General features: G+C 39.4%; 2 long non-coding RNA genes across 2 annotated transcripts; both read left to right on the forward strand.

The window, feature by feature from the left end:
- Positions 1 to 3,098: 3,098 nt before the first annotated feature.
- Positions 3,099 to 8,771, forward strand: LOC110494027 (uncharacterized). The gene is made up of 3 exons (XR_016487840.1): positions 3,099 to 3,988; positions 4,317 to 4,480; positions 4,593 to 8,771. It is a non-coding gene; the product is annotated as an uncharacterized LOC110494027 (long non-coding RNA).
- A 5,982-nt stretch (positions 8,772 to 14,753) lies between these two features.
- Positions 14,754 to 20,898, forward strand: LOC110493856 (uncharacterized). Its single transcript, XR_002469197.3, has 3 exons — positions 14,754 to 15,089; positions 19,425 to 19,573; positions 20,072 to 20,898. It is a non-coding gene; the product is annotated as an uncharacterized LOC110493856 (long non-coding RNA).
- Positions 20,899 to 20,974: the final 76 nt, after the last annotated feature.

The raw sequence follows: 20,974 nt of genomic DNA on the forward strand, positions 1-20,974 counted from the left end.
GATAAGTAGATAGATAAACATTCATGGCTACCGCTTCAAGGAAAAGGTCTGTACGGATGAGTATTTAGAAAATAAATACACATGGCTACCGCTTTGAAATGAAGGTCTGTACGGGTGAATATTTAAAACACAGAAAGAACGCTGGCCTGATTGTGCGACGTTCAACTGAAAAAGGAAATCCTGCGAATATAAAACGCTCCGTCTAGCTAAACGGGGGTTTATAAATCAGTAGGTCGCACCACGATATTGCTCTAACGTAGAATAAAGATCAATACGGGGTGGATGAATAGGATATGAAGACAAGCTGATCCGATTAGACAGTAGTCTCGTCATGTCGTAAAAATCCTATAGGATAATACCAGTTTATGTAGAGGAAGTGTATTAAACTAGGGGATAAACTATAGGTCGTTTTTAGGTAAAAACGAAGGGTATGCGTGAAAAATCCTATAGGATAATACCAGCTTATGTAGAGGAAGTGAATTAAGTTAGGTAATAAACTGTTTTGTTTTTAGGTAAAGACAAAAGGATTGAATGAATGCTGTAATATAATTATTTGTGATGAATGAGCAGATTAGAAAGAAGAGGAAGAACAGGCTGTGTGTCTGTGACCAACTGGGAATGCGCAGGCCTCTCTGACAGTTAACTAAGTGTAATTTGAGAAAGAGAGCGCATTTAACTCTCACTGGGAAGAGGAACGAAATCGATAAATATTGGGCAAGATAAGTTATACATAAGCATAAAACATTGACTGGATAATGAGTTAGAAGACCATTGTAAAAATTACAATAGGTGTTAAAAAGAGGTATTAAACAAGGCATGGATAGTATAAAACGGATGCGAAGTAGGAAGAAATAACTTAAAAATATACAGATAAACTAAAATATACTGGTTAAAATAAATCTAGGCTAAAGTGAGAATTGCATGAAAATAGAAGTCTAGAACACATTGAAAATATCACGAGCCCTGTAAACGAAATAGGAGGCTGCAATTTAAAAATAGCCTCAGGAATTAAACAGTAAAATAGGCTAAGAGAGAATATAGCAAGCGGATAAATAAAGAGATAAGAAAGTGCAGACATTATAAATAAGCTGAATTAGAAGGAAAATTATATGAAATAGGATTTAATACATTGAATAAAGTTAAAGTAATAGTATAAGCAAAGATAAAAACACAGTGATATTTGAGGTGCTGTACTAGAATAAGACATTAAGGCTTCTGTAGTATTCAGTAATACAGTTGTAGACATTATAGAGTAGGTTTTAATAGGAGGTATTAAGTGATGTGACTAATAAATTATTATTTGAGAAAGTAGGGTAGATCTACCTTGGAAAATAGTAAATAAAGTATATAATGCGATGGGAGAGTATAGGAAAAATAAATAGTGGCATGGAAACAAATGGACTGTTTCTCCCGGGAATATAGAGATAGCGAAATTTAATAAAGCCATAGAGTCGCTGAAAGAAGCGCACGTTAATTCTACCAATTCGATTTGAATATGAAGGAGCGGTTTGCTACAATGTAGGGCAACATTACCCGGTAAACAGGATAAATAAAATAATGAATTGGAACGATCACATACAACCATAACAAGAAGCTTAACTTACCAGCGTTTTAATGTTAATTAACATTATATCATCAGAAATACATTACGATGGGGGAAGTGTAAGAAGTTGTAGAGCAGGGCTAACTAGTGTGGGGGAAAATTAGTGTAAGATGACACTGGAATGCGATAGTAGAGAATGCAGAAATACAGGAATTTACACCCGTTTTAAAAGAACAACAACTGATCGTTCTAAGGTTAGTACGAATGAAGTTTTCACCAAGCGGTGTATAGTCTCTGATTGATCAAAAAGTGGTTCATAGAGAGTACAGTTTATGTGATGAAATACGTACTAGATCACGTTTTACCTAACTTATAGTAAGGTACCGATGTAATTTACAAATAGCCCCACTCGGAGTCGTTTTGCATTAAAATGGCGGTTTCAGTGGTGATAAAATGCGTGGAGAAGTTGTTATTAGCGTCAAAATACGGAAAATAAACGTATATGAAAAATCACAAGCGTGGTAAAAATAGTTAGAAGAAAAGCAAATTGTAGAGTATGGGTGTATTCAATTTCTAAGGGTAGGATACAGATGGCCGAGCAGGGGGGAATTGTGCGTTCTGTGCATGGCTGGAGCTTTTATCGCATGCTCGGGATAAGTGAGGGGATTTTAGTATGTGTGTTACTGTTGGCTTGCTGATTTAGAGGGTGGCATGGTGAATGTTAACGAAATGTACATTTCTTTTCCAGAAAAAAGGGGTTACATTTTCAATGGGTTTTTCAGTTCGGTTTCAAATTGGGTATGCAGAAGGATGGAAGTGCTTTTGAAAGTGTGGTTAAGATGTTTCTAAAGAAAAAAGAGTGAAAACATTATAATGGTGTCGAATGCCCTGAACTCTAAGAATTTCCCGTGAAGACTGATCAACTTCACTAGAAATTTTTGGAATAGGTGGGATTTAATTATAAAATGATTGAGAAACACCAGTTTCTGTTCAAAGTGTAGAATCACTTTGAAATTCCATTATTTCCTTGGGGAAAAAGATGAAGAGTTGTAATCTTGAATTGACTAGTTATTCAAATAGGTTTATTTTTATTTAACATGGGGTTATAGGAGAACATATCAGTTCCCTGGGGTTATGGTCTTTGGGTAAATACAAAATGTGCTTTGTTCATTCTACATATAAAATGGAAATATATGTAAACAAGGGATAACAGTTACTCCAAATAGGTTATTGGAGTGGGGGTTTCTGCAAGGGTTATGATGATAACTACATAATCTGTAACTCATCTGAGAGATCGCCAGTAGAATAAGGGAGTTATCATGGAAATGTAATGTCAGAATGCATTCATGCTTGGGAGAGACTATCATAACACCAAGTGGGTGTGAAATTTATAAACAACATTTAGTTATGTTTTGGTTATAGGACTGTTTAAATTTATTAGGCCTAGGGAAGCTCTGGAAACTAATCCTGAGACAGGGTGATTGACAGAATTTACAGAATATTAAATTAAAGGTTTTTGTTTCTTTTATTTTACAATATCATAGTAATTGGAGTGATACATTGGAATGACATAAGTAATTGAATAAAAAGTATAGTCTGTTGTGTGATAACACCCAAGGATGAAGAAGACATTACAAATAGTGGTAATTTATTGCAAATATGCAGTTATTATAATTTACTTTACCATTTTTCTTGTTTGGTCAATTTATTTTTGTTTTGAGGAAAATAAGAGTGTATATTTTTCCTGAGGAGGGACTGATATATATTGACTAAAAATGATTTGAGAATGTTTAAGTATGTATCAAACTATGGAAGGAAATTAGGAGTAGTGACTTATGTGTTATGGGTTAGAAAAACTGTAACTACATTGGGGGCTCATATATGAAGGTTATGGTAACAAGAGGGGGGTGTTATTTCTAGAAACAGTGTATATTGATAGACAAGATAATTCACAGAAAAGGAAGGACAGTTGGTTTTGTAAAAATATAGGGACAATTCTAAAAGTAAATAGAACATTACACATACCTAGATTATGGTAAAAGTGATAAGTAGTGGCATTTTGAACACTAGAGCAAAAGTTTAAGAAGCTTAGGATTTAGTTTTGTTAGGATTGGATATTCTTTCAACTGGAAGACACTTGACTGATTACATGTTATTCTTGCAGCAGTTACGGTAGGGACCATAATTTGGCTATCATTATGAATATTTTTGTGGCAAGAGGCCAGGTATTTAAGACAGAATGTTTACATAGGGCTGTTATTTAAAAATTAAGATTTAGTGATCTTGCTCTAAGAAGAAAGTCTTTTGTCAGGAAATAACCCATGAGTTAGTATGTATGTTCCCAGGAAAAGACGCCAGATGGAAGGGCATGGGCTGAATTCTGGAAACTGAGTGTACATCAAGATACACCGGGCTGGGGATATACTTCTTACAGCACCTGCAGTGGTAAAGATTGTCATGTCTCTCTATGATGGGTGCATAAGTTTCACAAGAAGTAAGGTCCAGCTGAATAATGGGTGAGCTTGAAAACACCATGACAGAGGACGTGAAACAAAACAAAAGAGAGAGAGAGAGACTAGATTCTACTGTAGACATACTGGGTTGAGTTTGGGGGTTATTTGTTTTATTTGATAATGTATCATGTGAATAAGGATATATGTTAGGGTAGTTGTACTCTAAACCACATGTTGAAGGCTCAATGTGGAAGCTCATTCCGTGTTGAATTACTTTAAGAAGGAATAATGTTGATTAAGGTTATGCACATGTTTATCAGTTGAAACAGAGCAGATGGGGAACTAAGTAAAAAATGACATGGTTTGGGAACACCTCTCAGAACCTGCGGCCGAAAGGGGAAGACTGGATGAAAGCACGAGGAAGCCAATTAGGGCCTCCATTTTTGTGGAGTCCAGCAGAAAAGTATCCTGGAGGCATAGTCAGGTGAAGAGAGAGTGGGAATTGTCATGGTCTCAGATTTCAGTATTCATGAATACAGTCATGCATAACATATAACATTGTCAATACTGTTATGTTTTGTCCTTTGTTTTCCAAGTCTTATGTTTAGGAAACCAGATGGAGAAGGGTTCTCCAGCTTCAGCTGGAATGTCAGTTTGTGTGATGAGTGATGGAAGTAAGAGAATGTATGGTGTAATCATAGAACAGAGGCCATAAGTCTCTAAGTATGAATGCCCCATAGAAAGAAGGCAGAAATCTGAACCAGGATGAGAGGTTCCACATCTGATGATCCAAGGGGACCAGAAGGATCTCTCCCAGTGATACCAGGAGATCGAGTCTACGTTTGAGTGTTCCGAAGGAAGTGGGATCAGCCGAGGAGGGAAGGACCCTACGAGGTGGCAACAGCCACAAACACGGCCGTCCAAGTGAAAGGAAGCAAGACGTGGTATCATCTAAACCACTGCACCCGAGTCCCGACGGAGAGAAGGACACAACCATACAGAGATGAGGACACAGAGGATGCTGATTCACCAGAAGGGACCCCGGAGGGAGCAGGAGCAGCGGAATCGATCAAAGCGCCGGGGAGGAATCAAGAAAATGGCAGACCAGATACAACGAGTGCATCGGCTAACATACTCAGAAGAACGAACCAGGGAAAAAGAGCCTGAAAAGAAAAGAGACAAACAACCAAAGTTTCCTCCAGTATGGCCAGAAAGCCCAGAAGTGGGAGGGGGTAACATGTCTGCCACTCCTGATGATATACTTGTTGGGGCAGACTCTGTTGACGGAAGCCTTCTACAGCGGGACCCCGAGGTATCGCCTAAAGAATGTGAACATCTCTTCCCTGAAATGGTCACCTTCCAGATGGAAGCACAGTCCGGCCTGAGGAGGGAGCCTCAGGGGAAGACAGAGGAGGAGAGGCCTCACAGGAACAGAAGGAGAGACCCCGCAAAGAGGAGGAAAAGTCCAGCAAGCTGAAGAAAATGGGGATTTCCCCAAAATTGACTTTTCAGCTCTTGAATGGTCTCCTTAACAGACACTTGAAGTTAGAGCCACAGAAGAACAATGATATTGACATAACAGAAGTAACAGTGAACGCTAGTATAGCAACAACAGACTCACGCACAAGCAAGATGTAGGGTGGAAACAGGAAGAGAAGAGAGGAACCAGTCAAACAATCTAAAAAGACTGACAAGGTTAGAATCTCTGTCCCACCTCAACATATAACTGAAACAGAAGAAGAGAAGACAAAAGGATCAAACCCTTACCGGAGATTGCATTCGGTGGATGGACATATCATCGAACGAAGAGAGAAGTCATTTGGGACTCAAAAGGATGTGACCTGACGTTAACCAAAGAAGTAGACGAGTGGGTGCTCACCATGAATCAGATTGAACCAGTTGAAGGTGAAGAATTAATAGGTGAAATAATGAGAACAAGATTGGCTGAAGGGAGTAGTTCCTCAGTCATTCAGAATTGGTCTTACGCCAATACCTAAACAGGAAGAGCCTGCGGTAGCTAGAAAGCATCAGAACCAGGAGGGTTCTTTACTGACATTTTGAACTTTTTGACTAACTTTAATGACCTACCTCAAGATAAGAACATTGCAAAGATGACAGACACAGACATACCAGACTCTGAACCACTCAAGGACACCACATGAAATGAATAGTGAAGAATGAGTGGTACGATTAGGCTAAGTATACAGCAGAAATAAACATAGGAGGGACAATTGTATTTTGTGTAGAAAATCACCTTTGTCTGATCTTTTGATAGTACCTGAACCTGCATAATTTGAAGAATGCGTTAAATGTAAAATGTTCAATATTCAGAGAAAATACTACATTCCCTTGTGTGACATAGAATGTAGGATTGCTCGAGGGAGCACTAGAGGCAGAACCATGTTAAACGAGATTGGATTAGGAGACAAGGATTGTGCTGCCTATGACATTAAAACTGAATTAAATGGACCTCAATTAGACAGAAGTATTGCGGATAGTTTCTGGATGTGTGGGAATGACAAACTGTTGAATGTACTGCCAGATGGATGGACGGGTCTTTGTACCTTAGTTAGAGCAATTCAACAGGTAGTCATCATGGGGTGATTTAATAATGGTTATGTTAACTCTAGAGTTAAGAGGGCGTATGAGAAAGACACTGAGGTATACTTTGATGCAATTGGACAGCCTAGAGGGGTACCTCGGGAGTTCAAGGCAAGAGATGAAGTTAAATCTGGATTTGAATCTTAATTTTTGTGGATAACATCAAATAAGAACTTGTGGAGTGGATTAATTACATATACTATAACCAACAGAGATTCATTAACTATACTGACTCGGCTTTAACGGCGTTGGGGGAACAGGTACAGGATACCAGTAAAATGTCTTGCCAAAATAGACAGGCTCTCAATTGGCTTTTTGCAGAGAAGGGTGGAGTTTGTTATGTTCGGGGATGATTGTTGCACCTTTATTCCCAATAACACTGCGCCTAATGGATCCCTTGCTGTCGCTATGGCTAAACTTAAAGGGTTAAGAAAAGAGGTTAAGAAAAATGCTGGGGTGGACTCTCATGTTTGGGATTGGTTGGACTTAGCATTGGGGAAATAGGGAGCCATGTTTGCTAGGACGGCCTTTATGCTGGAAGGGGGGTTATTGGCTCTGGGTATTGTATTTTGTTGTGTTTTACCCTGGGTGAAATCACTTGTGATCCAGACAACGGTTAAACAGATGTTTGTAAGTAGAGCTGACACTCCGGTGATAGTTGATCCTGTGCCGGGTAGGCCAGGCCACTATACTGATGAAAATGGACAGTTATGCTGTCATTCCAAATTCATAAGAAAGTCAACTGATGCATATCCACAAAAAGGGTCATTTCCGTAGTAAGTACAAGAGGTGTTATGTAAGGTCTACTTTTGCTCACGGCCTTGTGTTTTAGTATGTTTTATCAAATGTTTTTATAGGTATATCAATGAATATAACTGGTTTCTTTTAATTAAAAGTTAGTTTTGCCTTCTAAAATGCTAGGTTATATTTAAAAACATGTAGGTAACAGTGGGATATCCCAGTTACAAGTGTCTACGGACCATGTCCTTAATCTTCTAACAGAAGTTGGTATTGATGGTATCACGGTTGTTGGAGAGGTGTCTGAGAGGGAGAATCATGTGGAAAGCTTAAATGTAGAATGATGTGTCAATTTTATTTTGTAACTGCATGGAGGCCTAGTGTTTTCTCATATTCAATTTATTATTTGAGTCATTGCTTTATTATATATATTTTTCTTTTTCGCGTAGCTGAGAACCTCAGACAAGGTTATGTATTTACATGCTCATGCTTTAACAAAAGATAATGTATTATTTTTTGTTTCTATACCGAACTAGATATTTTACTCTTATGAAATACTAGAGATGTTTGGTGTAGGTGATTAGGAAGTTTTATTTTTTATTATTTTTTATTTTTTATTTAAAAATATTTTTTTTGATAATCGACTGTTGATATTATGTTCCATATATGTCCTTTTTAAGTTTTTGGTGCTTATTAAAGCACCAGAGGGGGGTTATGTGGGAGAAATTAGGTACATATATGGATAAATATACTGTCCTATATAAAAGAGGGATGCATTTGCCATTCTGGTAAGGTACATTGTCTATTGTATAGGACAGGAAGCCAGAGTGGGGCCATGGGAGAGGGCAATACCTAGGGCAGCTGGACATACAAAGATCAGAGGTTATCTAAGGACGGGGGGTTCAGCCAAAGGACCAATTGATGGATTACAGACATCAATCACATCACAGGAGACAAGTCTGTTTGATCTTAGACAACCATATGAAGAGAAGGCGACCAGAACAGCTAGGCACCCTAAAGCTAAAGGAGATGAAAGACACCAAAAGGGACACATGGAGTTAATTACAGGGTATGAACACAGGCCACAGGAAAGGGGAATGTATAGTATTTTTAGTATAGCTGAGCATGCTAAAAACAGAAGAGACACATAGTCTGCTGACCCTAGATAACACACAAACAGGAGAACGCATTAAGCTGAGTGAAGGGTCAAAGCAAGGGTCTTGTCACCATTAGGATCTAATGGAAAGCAGATGGGGGCGTTATTGGGCTGAACAAGCAGGAAGCACGGATTGGGATGTAACTTAATTTGCATATGGGAGGGACTTATATGGTAGGTGTATAACTCAGAGCGAGGGCTCTGAAAAAGTGTGTGTGTTCCGCGGACCGCTCCGGCTTATGATACTGTTGTATTAAAAGTCTATATTGATTTTCACAAAGTTCTTGGTTGTGTCATATTTGAACCGATTTGCCACTACAGTACTTAGTATCTGATACAGTAAAAGGCCAAAGCTTTGTTTTACAACTAGGGTGAGGTACATTTTCGCATTGAGTTACAGTTGAAACACATTACTTTCTTGCAGGGAGTGTCTATGTTGTGCCAGTTTTTCCATATTTTGTGCAACATTAATTAGCCCCATAACTCTTCAACTCTTAAAACCATTACGGCTAGAATCTCGTTACCGGGATTGATTTGACAACATTCGGTAAATTGCAGAGTGAGAAATTCAAAAATACAAAATTCGTAATATTAAAACACTCATGAAGATACAAGTGTCTTACATCATTTAAAAGCTTAACCTCTTGTTAATACAGCCGCTTTGTCAGATTTCAAAAAGGCTTTACGGCGAAAGCACACCATGCGATTATCTGAGGACAGATGCATCACAAAAGTCAGAAATAGCGATAAAATAAATTGCTTACCTTTTGAAGATCTTAATCTTTTTGCAATCCCAAAGGTCACAGTTACACAATGAATGGTTGTTTTGTTTGATAAAGTCCTTTATTTCCTAAAAATGTCTGTTTATTTGTTGCGTTTGATTCAGAAATACACCTGTTCCAACTCGCCCAACATGCCTACAAAGGATCTAATAAGTTACCTGTAAACTTGGTCCAAACATTTCAAACAACGTTTCTAATCCAACCTCAGGTACCATAATATGTAAATAATCAATCAAATTTAAGACTTAATAAACTGTTTTCAATACCGGAGAAAAACAACGAGGAACGCATTCTCATTCACACGCACCAAAACACTGGAGTCCACCTGAATGACACTTAGAAAGAATACGAATACTTCCTCATTAAAAAAAAAAAAACATTGAACAATTTCTAAAGACTGTTAAAGCCATAGGAACTGGAAGCCATAGAAACTGCAATCTGGGTCCTAATAATTAGCCTTTCCCATAGAAAAGCATTGGAAAATCCAATGACCTCAACAACAAAAATTCCTGGATGGATTGTCATCGGGATTTCCCCTGCTAAATTAGTTCTGTTATACTCACAGATATTATTTGAACGGTTTTAGAAACTTTAGAGTGTTTTCTATCCAATACTACCATGCATATGCATATCCTAGCTTCGGGTCCTGAGTAGCAGGCAGTTTACTTTGGGCACATCAGTCATCCAAACTTCCGAATACTGCCCCCTAGCCTTAAGAAGTTTTAATTGCAGTGTGACCGTGAAGCAGCCCTTGCATTATTTTAATGTAACATTTGACAGCCATGTTATCACTTTTGTATTGTTAATATTGTCATTGATTTGAATTAAAAGCAAAAACATAAATGTGAACTCATGTTCATGCCAGCTGTACTAATGTATGGAACTTAATTACTAGGCCTCTTACGCCATTGTGCTGATGTAGATGCCATTGTGCTAAGTGCACATGATAGATCTTTATTTGAACTGTGACATTTGAACCCGTCAACAATATGTCATATAATTGAGAATTATGTCATGGTTGATTGCAAAGAGCTCAGCAGGGTTGTAAAGAAATGTAATGTATCCCATTTGTTCGCCAACACAAACAGAAGCATATGAAACATTCCCTGTTGAAAGCACAGTTAAGACCCAAAACTCTCCCTAACACACACATTATACACATTATCACACATTATCTGCAGCTATAAAATGTTTACTTGTAACATCTCAGTCAAATATTGATATCGCTTTTAAATTGGAAAATAAGTGTTTCTATGCTCTGTTGCGGTGAAGATGACTGCCTTTGCTCGTAAAAACAGTATTATGACATTGAATTTTTGCTTTTTTACTTGTGTGTTATAACTCTAAAAACATAAGCATCATTCAATTTTGATTTTCATTTATATTTTGTAAGTCAAGATCAATTGCAATGGTCATCAGTGATTAACATCTTGATTGACACTAAAGGGCTTTGTTATCTTTGAAACACGGAAAATGCATCTTATCGATGATTGCAATTGCATGTTGGCAGAGCCTTTATTTCACGGATCCCGTCATCTTCTCGCTCAGAGCTTGAACAATACCAAGTCTCTCTACGTGTAGATGGAGGAGATATCCTCCATGTGGAAGTACTTACGCTCCATTGATTGTATCTATCCAACCCAAACATAGAAAATTAAACCTAGAACCCCACATAGAAATAATAAACTAGACTAAAACCCCTAGTCACACCCTGACCTACTCTACCATAGAAAATACAGGCTTTCTATGGTCAGGACGTGACACCAGTATAACAGCAAAGTAGCTGCATTTGCATTCATTTAAGCTGTTTTCTAGTGACATTTATTTGGATACATAAATAACAAGGAGCTAATGAGGTGTGATTTTGCCTGGCAAAGAAAATGTTCTCACTCGTCTGTTGTCCAGAGGAGCTTGCCAGCGACACAGCTACAGTAAAACAATGACTTCAAACGGAAGCTGGAAAGACTATAAATTAGCTGCTAAAAATTATGCCAGCTGATTCATGATTTCGACTGGCTGAGAAACACTGCCTGCTTGTCTGTCTTGTCCCAAATTGTTCATATGGGACAGCGGGAGATCGAATTTGAATACTGAAACAATGTTGCAAATGTCGGAGAGACAGAGCAAGGGATACACAAATCTCCGCTGTTGAAAATTAATTAATGCTTTTAGTTTATAAATTGACTGGCCGGGCTGATGAGACAGTGGATTGCGCAGTCAGATGGAACAGAGTAAATAGGCATTTTAACGTCATAGATTTAGCTGGTGGTAACTTGTGGAATGACAAGCAAAAGTACTCTTTACATTTTGAATGCTTAGTAGGACAGGAAAATTATCTAATTCACGCACTTATCAAGAGAACATCCCTGGTCATCCCTACTGCCTCTGATCTGGAAGAGTCACTAAACACAAATGCTTAATTTGCAAATTTTGAGTGTTGAACTGTGTCCATGGCTATCCGTAAACTTAAAAAACAAGAAAATCGTGTTGTCTGGTTTGCTTAATACAATACATTTTAAATTATTTATACTTTTACGTTTGATACTTAAGTACATTTAAAACCAAATACTTTTAGAATTTTACTCAAGTAGCATTTTACTCAAGTTAAAGTGAAAGTCACTTTTACTTAAGTTTTTTTCTTTTAAAGTATCTTTACTTTTACTCAAGCATGAAAATTGGGTACTTTTTCCACAACTGCAGGCTGCTGATGCTGAGTGAGTGAGTGGTGACTGGGAAGGAGCTTCATACAGTCATTGAAATAGAAGGGCGGGCTGGAGGGGTGTGTGTGTCTGTTGCCTCAGAGAGGCTTTTCTGCTGCAGCAGGTAGCTCAGCTCAGTCACATCAGTGAGAGGAGAGCAGCAGGCGCACAAATAATGGCAAGTGATGTGAGATTCAACAATGAACAGAAGCACTAGCTAGCTAACTACATACTTATCCCTCAAAATTCTTATTTTCTTTGTATCCTGACCGCCCCCAGTCCTACCGATCATTATAGCCGCCCCCAGTCCTACCGATCATTATAGCCAACACAGCAAAGGACAGAAACTGAGAAATAATCATCCAACAGTTTCAGAGGGAGAAAGGATCAAACAACTTGCTTTCTCTCTGTGTATGTAGCAACGCGCAGAGATGAGGACAGAGGAACAAACCGATTTAACACGCTAGTTTACTGGCTATACACGATTCTATTGTCAGTATGCCAGGTAAATGGGGAAAATATGGGCCAAAATATTGCAAAGACTGGGAAAGAGAATGGGATATAATGGATTAAGAGCATCCCAGGAGATGACAGAAAAGCTTACTGTAGGTATTGTAAATCGGAAATGTGAAATAAATTTATCATGCACAAACGGAGAAACACAAGAGAAATGATGCCCCATTTTCTAATGCAAGAACATTGTTTGACACAGGAACTACATTTGTAAGTGAGAATAACACAGTTATACCAAATAGTTTTTTTTATAACTCAACCGAGATAGACCACAGCCTGTCGTTTCCAATGGGAACAAATTAGTCATAGTGGGCAGAACAAGCAAGGAGGTGGGCAGAGCCAAGCACAAGGTCCTAGTAGTGTGTTCTAGGTATGCATCTGCATATTTCCGTTAGGGAACGCCTATAGGGAACGCCTACTCTGTGATGTGAGCGTGTACAATAACTCAATTCGTGTCACGTCCTGACCATAGAAAGCCTTTATATTCTATGGTAGAGTAGGTTAGGGCGTGACTAGGGGTTTAGTCTAGTTTATATTTTCTATGTGGGGTTCTAGTTTGTTTTTTCTATGTTGGTGTTTTGGTATGATCCCCAATTAGAGGCAGCTGGCTATCATTGTCTCTAATTGGGGATCATACTTAAGTAGCATTTTTTCCACCTGTGAGTTATGGGATATTGTTTTGAGTTATTGCACGTTAACATTCTCTGTAGTCACGGTTCGTTGTTAGTTTATTTGTTTATTCGTTTTTTTGTCTTTGCTAAGTTTCACTTCTTTAATAAATATGTGGAACTCAACATAACCCTTGGTCCGTTTCTACGAACGAACGTGACAATTTGCCTTTGAGCACCTTCTAAACAATGACATTTAAAAAAAACTTTTGCAAAGGGTAAAGTATCCTCAAATGAGTCCACTCTGTTTTTAACATATTCTAGTTTTGGAAACAGAAAACTGTATTGAGATCAAATGTTTCATCGATAAGAACATTTTCAGAATATCAGACAAAATCCCTCCTTCCATCTTCTCCCACTGCCCGCCAGTGGGATTCCTCTCACTATCATATTGGCTTCACATTTATACAGTGCATTCGGAAAGTATTCAGACCCATTGACTTTTTCCACATTTTGTTACAATACAGCCTTATTCTAAAATGGATTCAATTTTTTTTTGCCCTTATCAACCTACACACAATACCCCATAATCACAAAGCAAAAACATAAGTATTCAGACCCTTTACTCAGTTCTTTGTTGAAGCAGCTTTGGCAGTGATTACAGCCTCAGCTCTTTTTGGGTATGACGCTACAACACTTGTATTTGGGGAGTTTCCCCCATTCTTCTCTGCAGATCCTCTCAAACTCTGTCAGGTTGATGGGGCGTGTCGCTACACAGCTATTTTCAGGTCCTCCAGAGATGTTCGATCGGGTTCAAGCCCGGGCTCTGGCTGGGCCACTCTAGGACATTCAGAGACTTGCCCTGAAGCCACTTCTGCATTGTCTTGGCTGTGTGCTTAGAGTCGTTGTCCTGTTGGAAGGTGAACCTTCACCCCAGTCTGAGGTCCTGAGCACTCTGGAGCAGGTTTTCATCAAAGATTTGGTATTTGATATTTTATTAAGATCCCCATTAGCTGTTGCAAAAGTAGAGAATAATACATAACACAGAACATAATTAGACAAGAACAACTCAAGGACAGTACTACAAAACCAACTACATACATATCTCTGTACTTTGATCCATTCATCTTCCCCCTTGCAGCTGAAAAACATCCCCGCAGCGTGATGCTGCCACCACCCTGCTTCAACTTAGGAATGGTGCAAGGTTTCCTTCAGATGTGAAATCAAATCAAATTTTATTTCTCACATACACATGGTTAGCAGATGTTAATGCAAGTGTAGTGAAATGCTTGTGCTTCTAGGTTCCGACCATGCAGTAATATCTAACTTCTTATGGCTTGGGGGCAGTATTTTGACGTCTGGATGAGAAGCGTGCCCAAAGTAAACTGCCTGTTACTAGGATATGCATATAATTTGAATATTTGGATAGAAAACACTCCAAAGTTTCCAAAACTGTTAAAATAATGTATGTGAGTATAACAGAACTGATATGGCAGGCGAAAACCTGAGGCAATCCATCCAGGAAGTAGGATTTTTTTTATTTGGGTATTTTCAATTGAATACCTATAGAGTTCCTATGGCTTCCACTAGATGTCAACAGTCTTTAGACACTGTTTCAGGCTTGTTTTCTGAAAAATGAAGAAGAATGAGACCTTCTGTCAGTGGACTGAGGAAGAATGCAGAGCTGGTTTGATCGAGCGACCGATTGCGCGCACTTTGTTGGTTTTCCTTTCTATTGAATACGCTATTGTCTGGTTGAAATATTATCGATTATTTAGACAATTGACAACCTGCGGATTAATTATAAACATCGTTTGACATGTTTTGACAAACTTTACCGGTACTATTAGGATGTATTTGTCTGCATGTTTTGATTGCCTTTGAGCATGTGGATTACTGAGTTTTTGGGATATAAAGAGGGACTTTATCGAACAAAACAAACATTTATTGTGTAGCTGGGTCTCTTGTGACTGCAACCATATGAAGATCTTCAGAGGTAAGTGATTAATTTTATCGCTATTTCTGACTTTTGTAATTCCTTTACTATGTTGTAAAATGTTCATATGCTTTTGTAAGCGGGACGCTGTCCTCAGATAATTGCAATGTATGCTTTCGCTGCCTTTTTGAAATCTGACAAAGCGTCTGGATTAACAAGAAGTTAATCTTTAAGCCGATGTATAACACTTGTATTTTTTTTGAATGATTATTATGACTATTTCTGTATTTTGAATTTGGGGCTCTGCAATTTCACCGGATGTTGTCGAGGTGGGTCGCTAGCGGAACGCCTGCGCCAGAAAGGCCAACAAGTAATCTAACAATTCCACAACTACTACCTTATACACACAAGTGTAAAGCAATGAATAAGAATATGTACATAAAATATATGGATGAGCGATGGCCGAACAGCATAGGCAAGATGCAGTAGATGGTATAGAGTACAGTATTTTCATATGAGATGAGTAATGTAGGGTATGTAAACATTATGTAAAGTGGCATTGTTTAAAGTGGCTAGTGATGCATTTATTACATCCAATTTTTATTGATGAAGTGGCTAGAGATGAGTCAGTATGTTGGCAGCAGCAACTCAATGTTAGTGATGGCTGTTTAACAATCTGATGTTTATCAGTCTCTCGGTCCCCGCTTTGATGCACCTGTACTGACCTCGCCTTCTGGATGATAGCGGGGTGACCAGGCAGTGGCTCGGGTGATTGTTGTCCTTGATGATCTTTTTGGCCTTCCTGTGACATCGGGTGCTGTAGGTGTCCTGGAGGGCAGGTAGTTTGCCCCCGGTGATGCGTTGTGCAGACCTCACTACCCTCTGGAGAGCCTTACGTTTGTGGGCGGAGCAGTTACCGTACCAGGTGGTGATACAGCCTGACAGGATGCTCTCGATTGTGCATCTGTAAAAGTTTGTGAGTGTTTTCGGTGACAAGCCTAATTTCTTCAGCCTCCTGATGTTGAAGAGGCGCTGTTGCCTTCTTCACCACGCTGTCTGTGTGGGTGGACAATTTCAGTTTGTCCGTGATGTGTATGCCGAGGAACTTAAAACTTTCCACCTTCTCCACTACTGTCCCGTCGATGTGGAAAGGGGGCTGCTCCCTCTGCTGTTTCCTGAAGTCCACGATCATCTCCTTTGTTTTGTTGACATTGAGTGTGAGGTTATTTTCCTGACACCACACTCCGAGGGCCCTCACCTCATCTCTGTAGGCCGTCTCATCGTTGTTGGTAATCAAGCCTACCACTGTAGTGTCGTCTGCAAACTTGATGATTGAGTTGGAAACGTGCATGGCCACGCAGTAAAGGGTGAACAGGGAGTACAGGAGAGGGCTGAGAATGCACCCTTGTGTGGGCCCCAGTGTTGAGGATCAGCGGGGTGGAGATGTTGTTTCCTACCCTCACCACCTGGGGCGGCCCGTCAGGAAGTCCAGGACCCAGTTGCACAGGGCGGGGTCGAGACCCAGGGTCTCGAGCTTAATGACGAGTTTGGAGGGTACTATGGTGTTAAATCCTGAGCTGTAGTCGATGAACTGCATTCTTACATAGGTATTCCTCTGGTCCAGATGGGTTACGGCAGTGAGCGGTGTGATTGCGATTGCGTCGTCTGTGGACCTATTGGGGCGGTAAGCAAATTGGAGTGGGTCTAGGGTGTCAGGTAGGGTGGAGGTGATATGGTCCTTGACTAGTCTATTAAAGCACTTCATGATGACGGAAGTCATTTAACTCAGTTACCTTAGCTTTCTTGGGAACAGGAACAATGGTGGCCCTCTTGAAGCATGTGGGAACAGCAGACTGGGATAAGGATTGATTGAATATGTCCGTAAACACACCAGCCAGCTGGTCTGCGCATGCTCTGAGGACGCGGATAGGGATGCCGTCTGGGCCGGCAGCCTTGCGAGGGTTAACACGTTTAAATATTTTACTCACGTTGGCTGCAGTGAAGGGAAGCCCGCAGGTTTTGGTAGCGGGCCGTGTCAGTGGCACTGTATTGTCCTCAAAGTGAGCAAAGAAGATGTTTAGTCTGTCTGGGAGCAAGACTTTGTGGGCTGGTTTTCTTTTTGTAATCTGTGATTGACTGTAGACCCTGCCACATACCTCTCGTGTCTGAGCCGTTGAATTGTGACCCTACTTTGTCTCTATACTGACGCTTAGTTTGTTTGATTGCCTTGCGGAGGGAAGAGCAACACTGTTTGTATTCGGTCATGTTTCCGGACGCCTTGTTCTGATTAAAAGCAGTGGTTCGCGCTTTCAATTTTGCACGACTGCTGCCATCAATCCGTGGTTTCTGGTTGTGGAAGGTTTTAATAGTCGCTGTGGGTACAACATCACGTGTTTCTCGTTGTCTGAGTCCTTTTGGTGCCTTTTGGCAAACTCCAAGCGGGCTGTCATATGCCTTTTACTGAGGAGTGGCTTCCGTCTGGCCACTCTACCATATAGACCTGATTGGTGGAGTGCTGCAGATGGTTGTCCTTCTGGAAAGTTCTCCCATCTCCACAGAGGAATTCTGGAGCTCTGGCAGAGTTCTCCCTGACCAAGGCCCTTCTCCCCGTTCGCTCAGTTTGGCCGGGCGGCGAGCTCTAGGAAGAGTCTTTGTGGTTCCAAAATTATTTCATTTAAGAATGATGGAGGCCATTGTATTATTGGGGATCTTCAATGCTGCAGACATTTTTAAGTACCATTCCCCAGATCTGTACCTCGACACAAACCTGTCTCGGAGCTCTATAGGCAATTCCTTCGACCTCATAGCTTGGTTTTTGCACAGATATGCACTGTCAACTGTGCAACCTTATATAGACAGGTGTGTGCCTTTCTAAATCATGTCCAATGAACAGGTGGACTCCAATCAAGTTTGTAGATTAAAAATATTTTGAATAAGGCTTTAACGTGACAGTGAAATAAATATCTGCCTCATTGTTCTATCTGTGGTTAAACGATCAGAGTTACAGATGGCTGCACATACTGTATGTGATTCATTTCAGGAAACAAGGTGTATGTCGTGCGTCACTACTTCACAGGAAACCTATTTGAACGTAAACTTTTTTTTAAATCAAAATGCGTTATTTTGGGCAGAAATGCCTTCTGGAACATGTTAACTTTCATGTGCCTTAATAACAAACTTGTATGCCATCTGTACATACAAATAAAATTGTTAAAGTACGAGCCTAGTTGGTTTAGTTACAGAAAAAGCAAGGAACCTTCCCTTTAGTCATGATTGGCTGAGATAATGAAGGCACTGGAAATAACGAGAGAGCAACATGGACTCGGAGGTGTTCGCGGTGGTACTAAGGGAAGGGGTTATACTTCTTTGTCTTCCACCAAACTGCATCCATGTCCTGCAGCCACTGGACATGGCATACTTTGGCCTTTTAAAGGCTGAGTTCTCCAAGGTAGCTGGAGACCTCAGCCATTTTGTCCACTCCTACATGGTAAGCAAACTACCTGTATAAGTGTTGCAAGGACATGCACTACAGTGGGTATAGAAAGTCACCACCTCATTTCAAAATGTTCACCTTTTGTTGCTTTACAGCCTGGAATGAAAACCCATCAAATTGGACTTTGTCCAGCTTTATTTATACACAGTAACCCACAATATCCACACACTTTCTAGTATGCTTAAATTGAAGATATGGCAAATAAAGTGGCAATATTGTCAGCTATTATTCTCAGCAATTTTTCATCCAAGTTGTCAGATACCGCTGGCTTGTGATTGTTGATAGAGAACAATATTTTTTTCACCTCTTCCACACTCACGGAATTCAACATTTGGCAATATCAGTAGGTTTTGTAATGAATTCAATGATTCAATGAATGATGGGGCTGAGTTGACCTTTTTGTGGGAAAAAAAATAATTGAAGGTCCTCCAAAGCATTTTACTAACATTCTTTGTCATTTATCTTTGCTTCATAGTGTAGTTTCTTCTTCTTTTTATTCAGTTTAGTCACATTATTTCTCAATTTGCAGTACGTTTGCAGCCAGACTTATTACCATTGCTTTTCCTCATCCCCATAAACATTAACATTTTTCAATACCTCATCAATCCACGGGGATTTCACCGTTTTTACAGTCATTTTCTTAACCTCATATCTCGGTCACCCCAGCGTGAGTTTTTTATGCAATTTTTTTAAGGCACGCTGCCTGCTTTTATTTATAGGCTGTTTTTTTAACTTGTCTATTTCAAATTATTTTCTTACAAGTTTTATTTTCTAAGAACAGTTTGAATTGAGGTGTGTTCTGCCTCATTAATTCACATAAAAGTAAGCCATTTGACTTTTGCGGACAATACATTTTTTGGCCATTACAAACTTTCCCAAACACTTCCCCATTGTTTCCGCAGATCAAGTATGCAGACATTTGCGCATCTCCAGTTAGAACAGGACCTGCACAAAGTTTTTCACATTTTCCGGGCTGGTGCCCACTTCCACTTCATTGTTGTTTTCATTACTACATGATAATAACTTTGGACATGCATGAGGTTCAATCAAAGTAAGTGCCTTATTATGTTATAATTGTTTCTGTATGTCTTTATGTCGTTTCTACTGTAGCTCACTGTATGGTGCATAATATATTTGTCTGTATTCCTTATAACCGCGGACACGCAAGGTAACGTTACTAATTTCATAACCTTTATGGTGTTACACTCAATCGTGCTTATGTAGCTAGCTACATTCTTCTATTAGATCTGTAAAACAATGCTAACTGCATCAGAGAAGTATTAGCTTGTTGTCTTTTGAAGCTACCCTGTCCTTAGGACCATGGTTTGTTTTCATTTGGCCTGTTTAGCATAGCTCTGTTCTGCCCTGCCCCCTTGTGGAGCACAACAGTTACTGTTTCTTACTGTTATATAACTCATGTGTGATTTTGTCAATGAAAATTATTATTTTTATAGCAGTGTTATGTCACTTCTTTGTAATATTGTATTATTGTTATATCCTGATGTTTTATTCTACTGACTATTAATTACTCTTTATTCTGTACTTTCAGAAACCACAAACATTATTTGCCAATATCATAACTGGAGCTGGACATCTTTGGAGCTGAAGAATGAGGACAGTTTTTGTATGCTAACGTACACTCCTTAACAGTTGTACTGGATGAAAACACAGCAAGAAAAACACATAGGCCTATATGTATTTTATTGAAGCATTGGTTGAACAAAAACAACTTGTTTTACTAGAGGAAAAAAAACTGCAAGAAAAGACTGATAACTTATGAATATGTATAACCCATGTTTCATATTCCGTAATTGCTGCAGATGTGCTCAATAGTGCTTGGTCAGTTAGGATCACCACTTCATTTTAAGAATGTGAAATGTCAGAATAATAGTGGAGAGAATGATTTCAGCTTTTATTTATTTCATCACATTCCCAGTAAGTCATAAGTTTACATACACTCAATTAGTATTTGGTAGCATTGCCTTTAAATTGTTTAACTTGGGTCAAACGTTTCGGGTAGCCTTCCACAAGCTTCCCACAATAAGTTGGGTGAATTTTGGCCCATTCCTCTTGACAGAGGTGGTGTAACGGAGCCAGGTTTGTAGGCCTCCTTGCCCTCCTTACACCAGCTCTGAATTTTACAAACACTTCAAACTCAGTATGTGTCATGATGTTTTGATAAACGTGTAATTCTCTCTCGGACAAGGTGGGGTTTATCAATATATTCACCTCAACTTACTTAAAAAAATGTGAAATGCTAATTAGGAACAGAGAAGACCTCAGCAAGACTACAATTTCCTGCAGGAAGCTTCTGCCTTTCATCTCTAGCTGACAAATTTACCGTTCACCAGCGTGATTAAAGACCTTTGCCCAATCCCTGATGAATCCATGTGTTGTATTGAAATGAATTGAATAGTGTTGGAACTTCTTCCATCCCCTTTCTGTCTTAGCT

This window comes from Oncorhynchus mykiss, chromosome 17, assembly GCF_057628025.1.
Source record: "Oncorhynchus mykiss isolate SJ-2025 chromosome 17, ASM5762802v1, whole genome shotgun sequence".
NCBI lineage: Eukaryota > Metazoa > Chordata > Actinopteri > Salmoniformes > Salmonidae > Oncorhynchus > Oncorhynchus mykiss.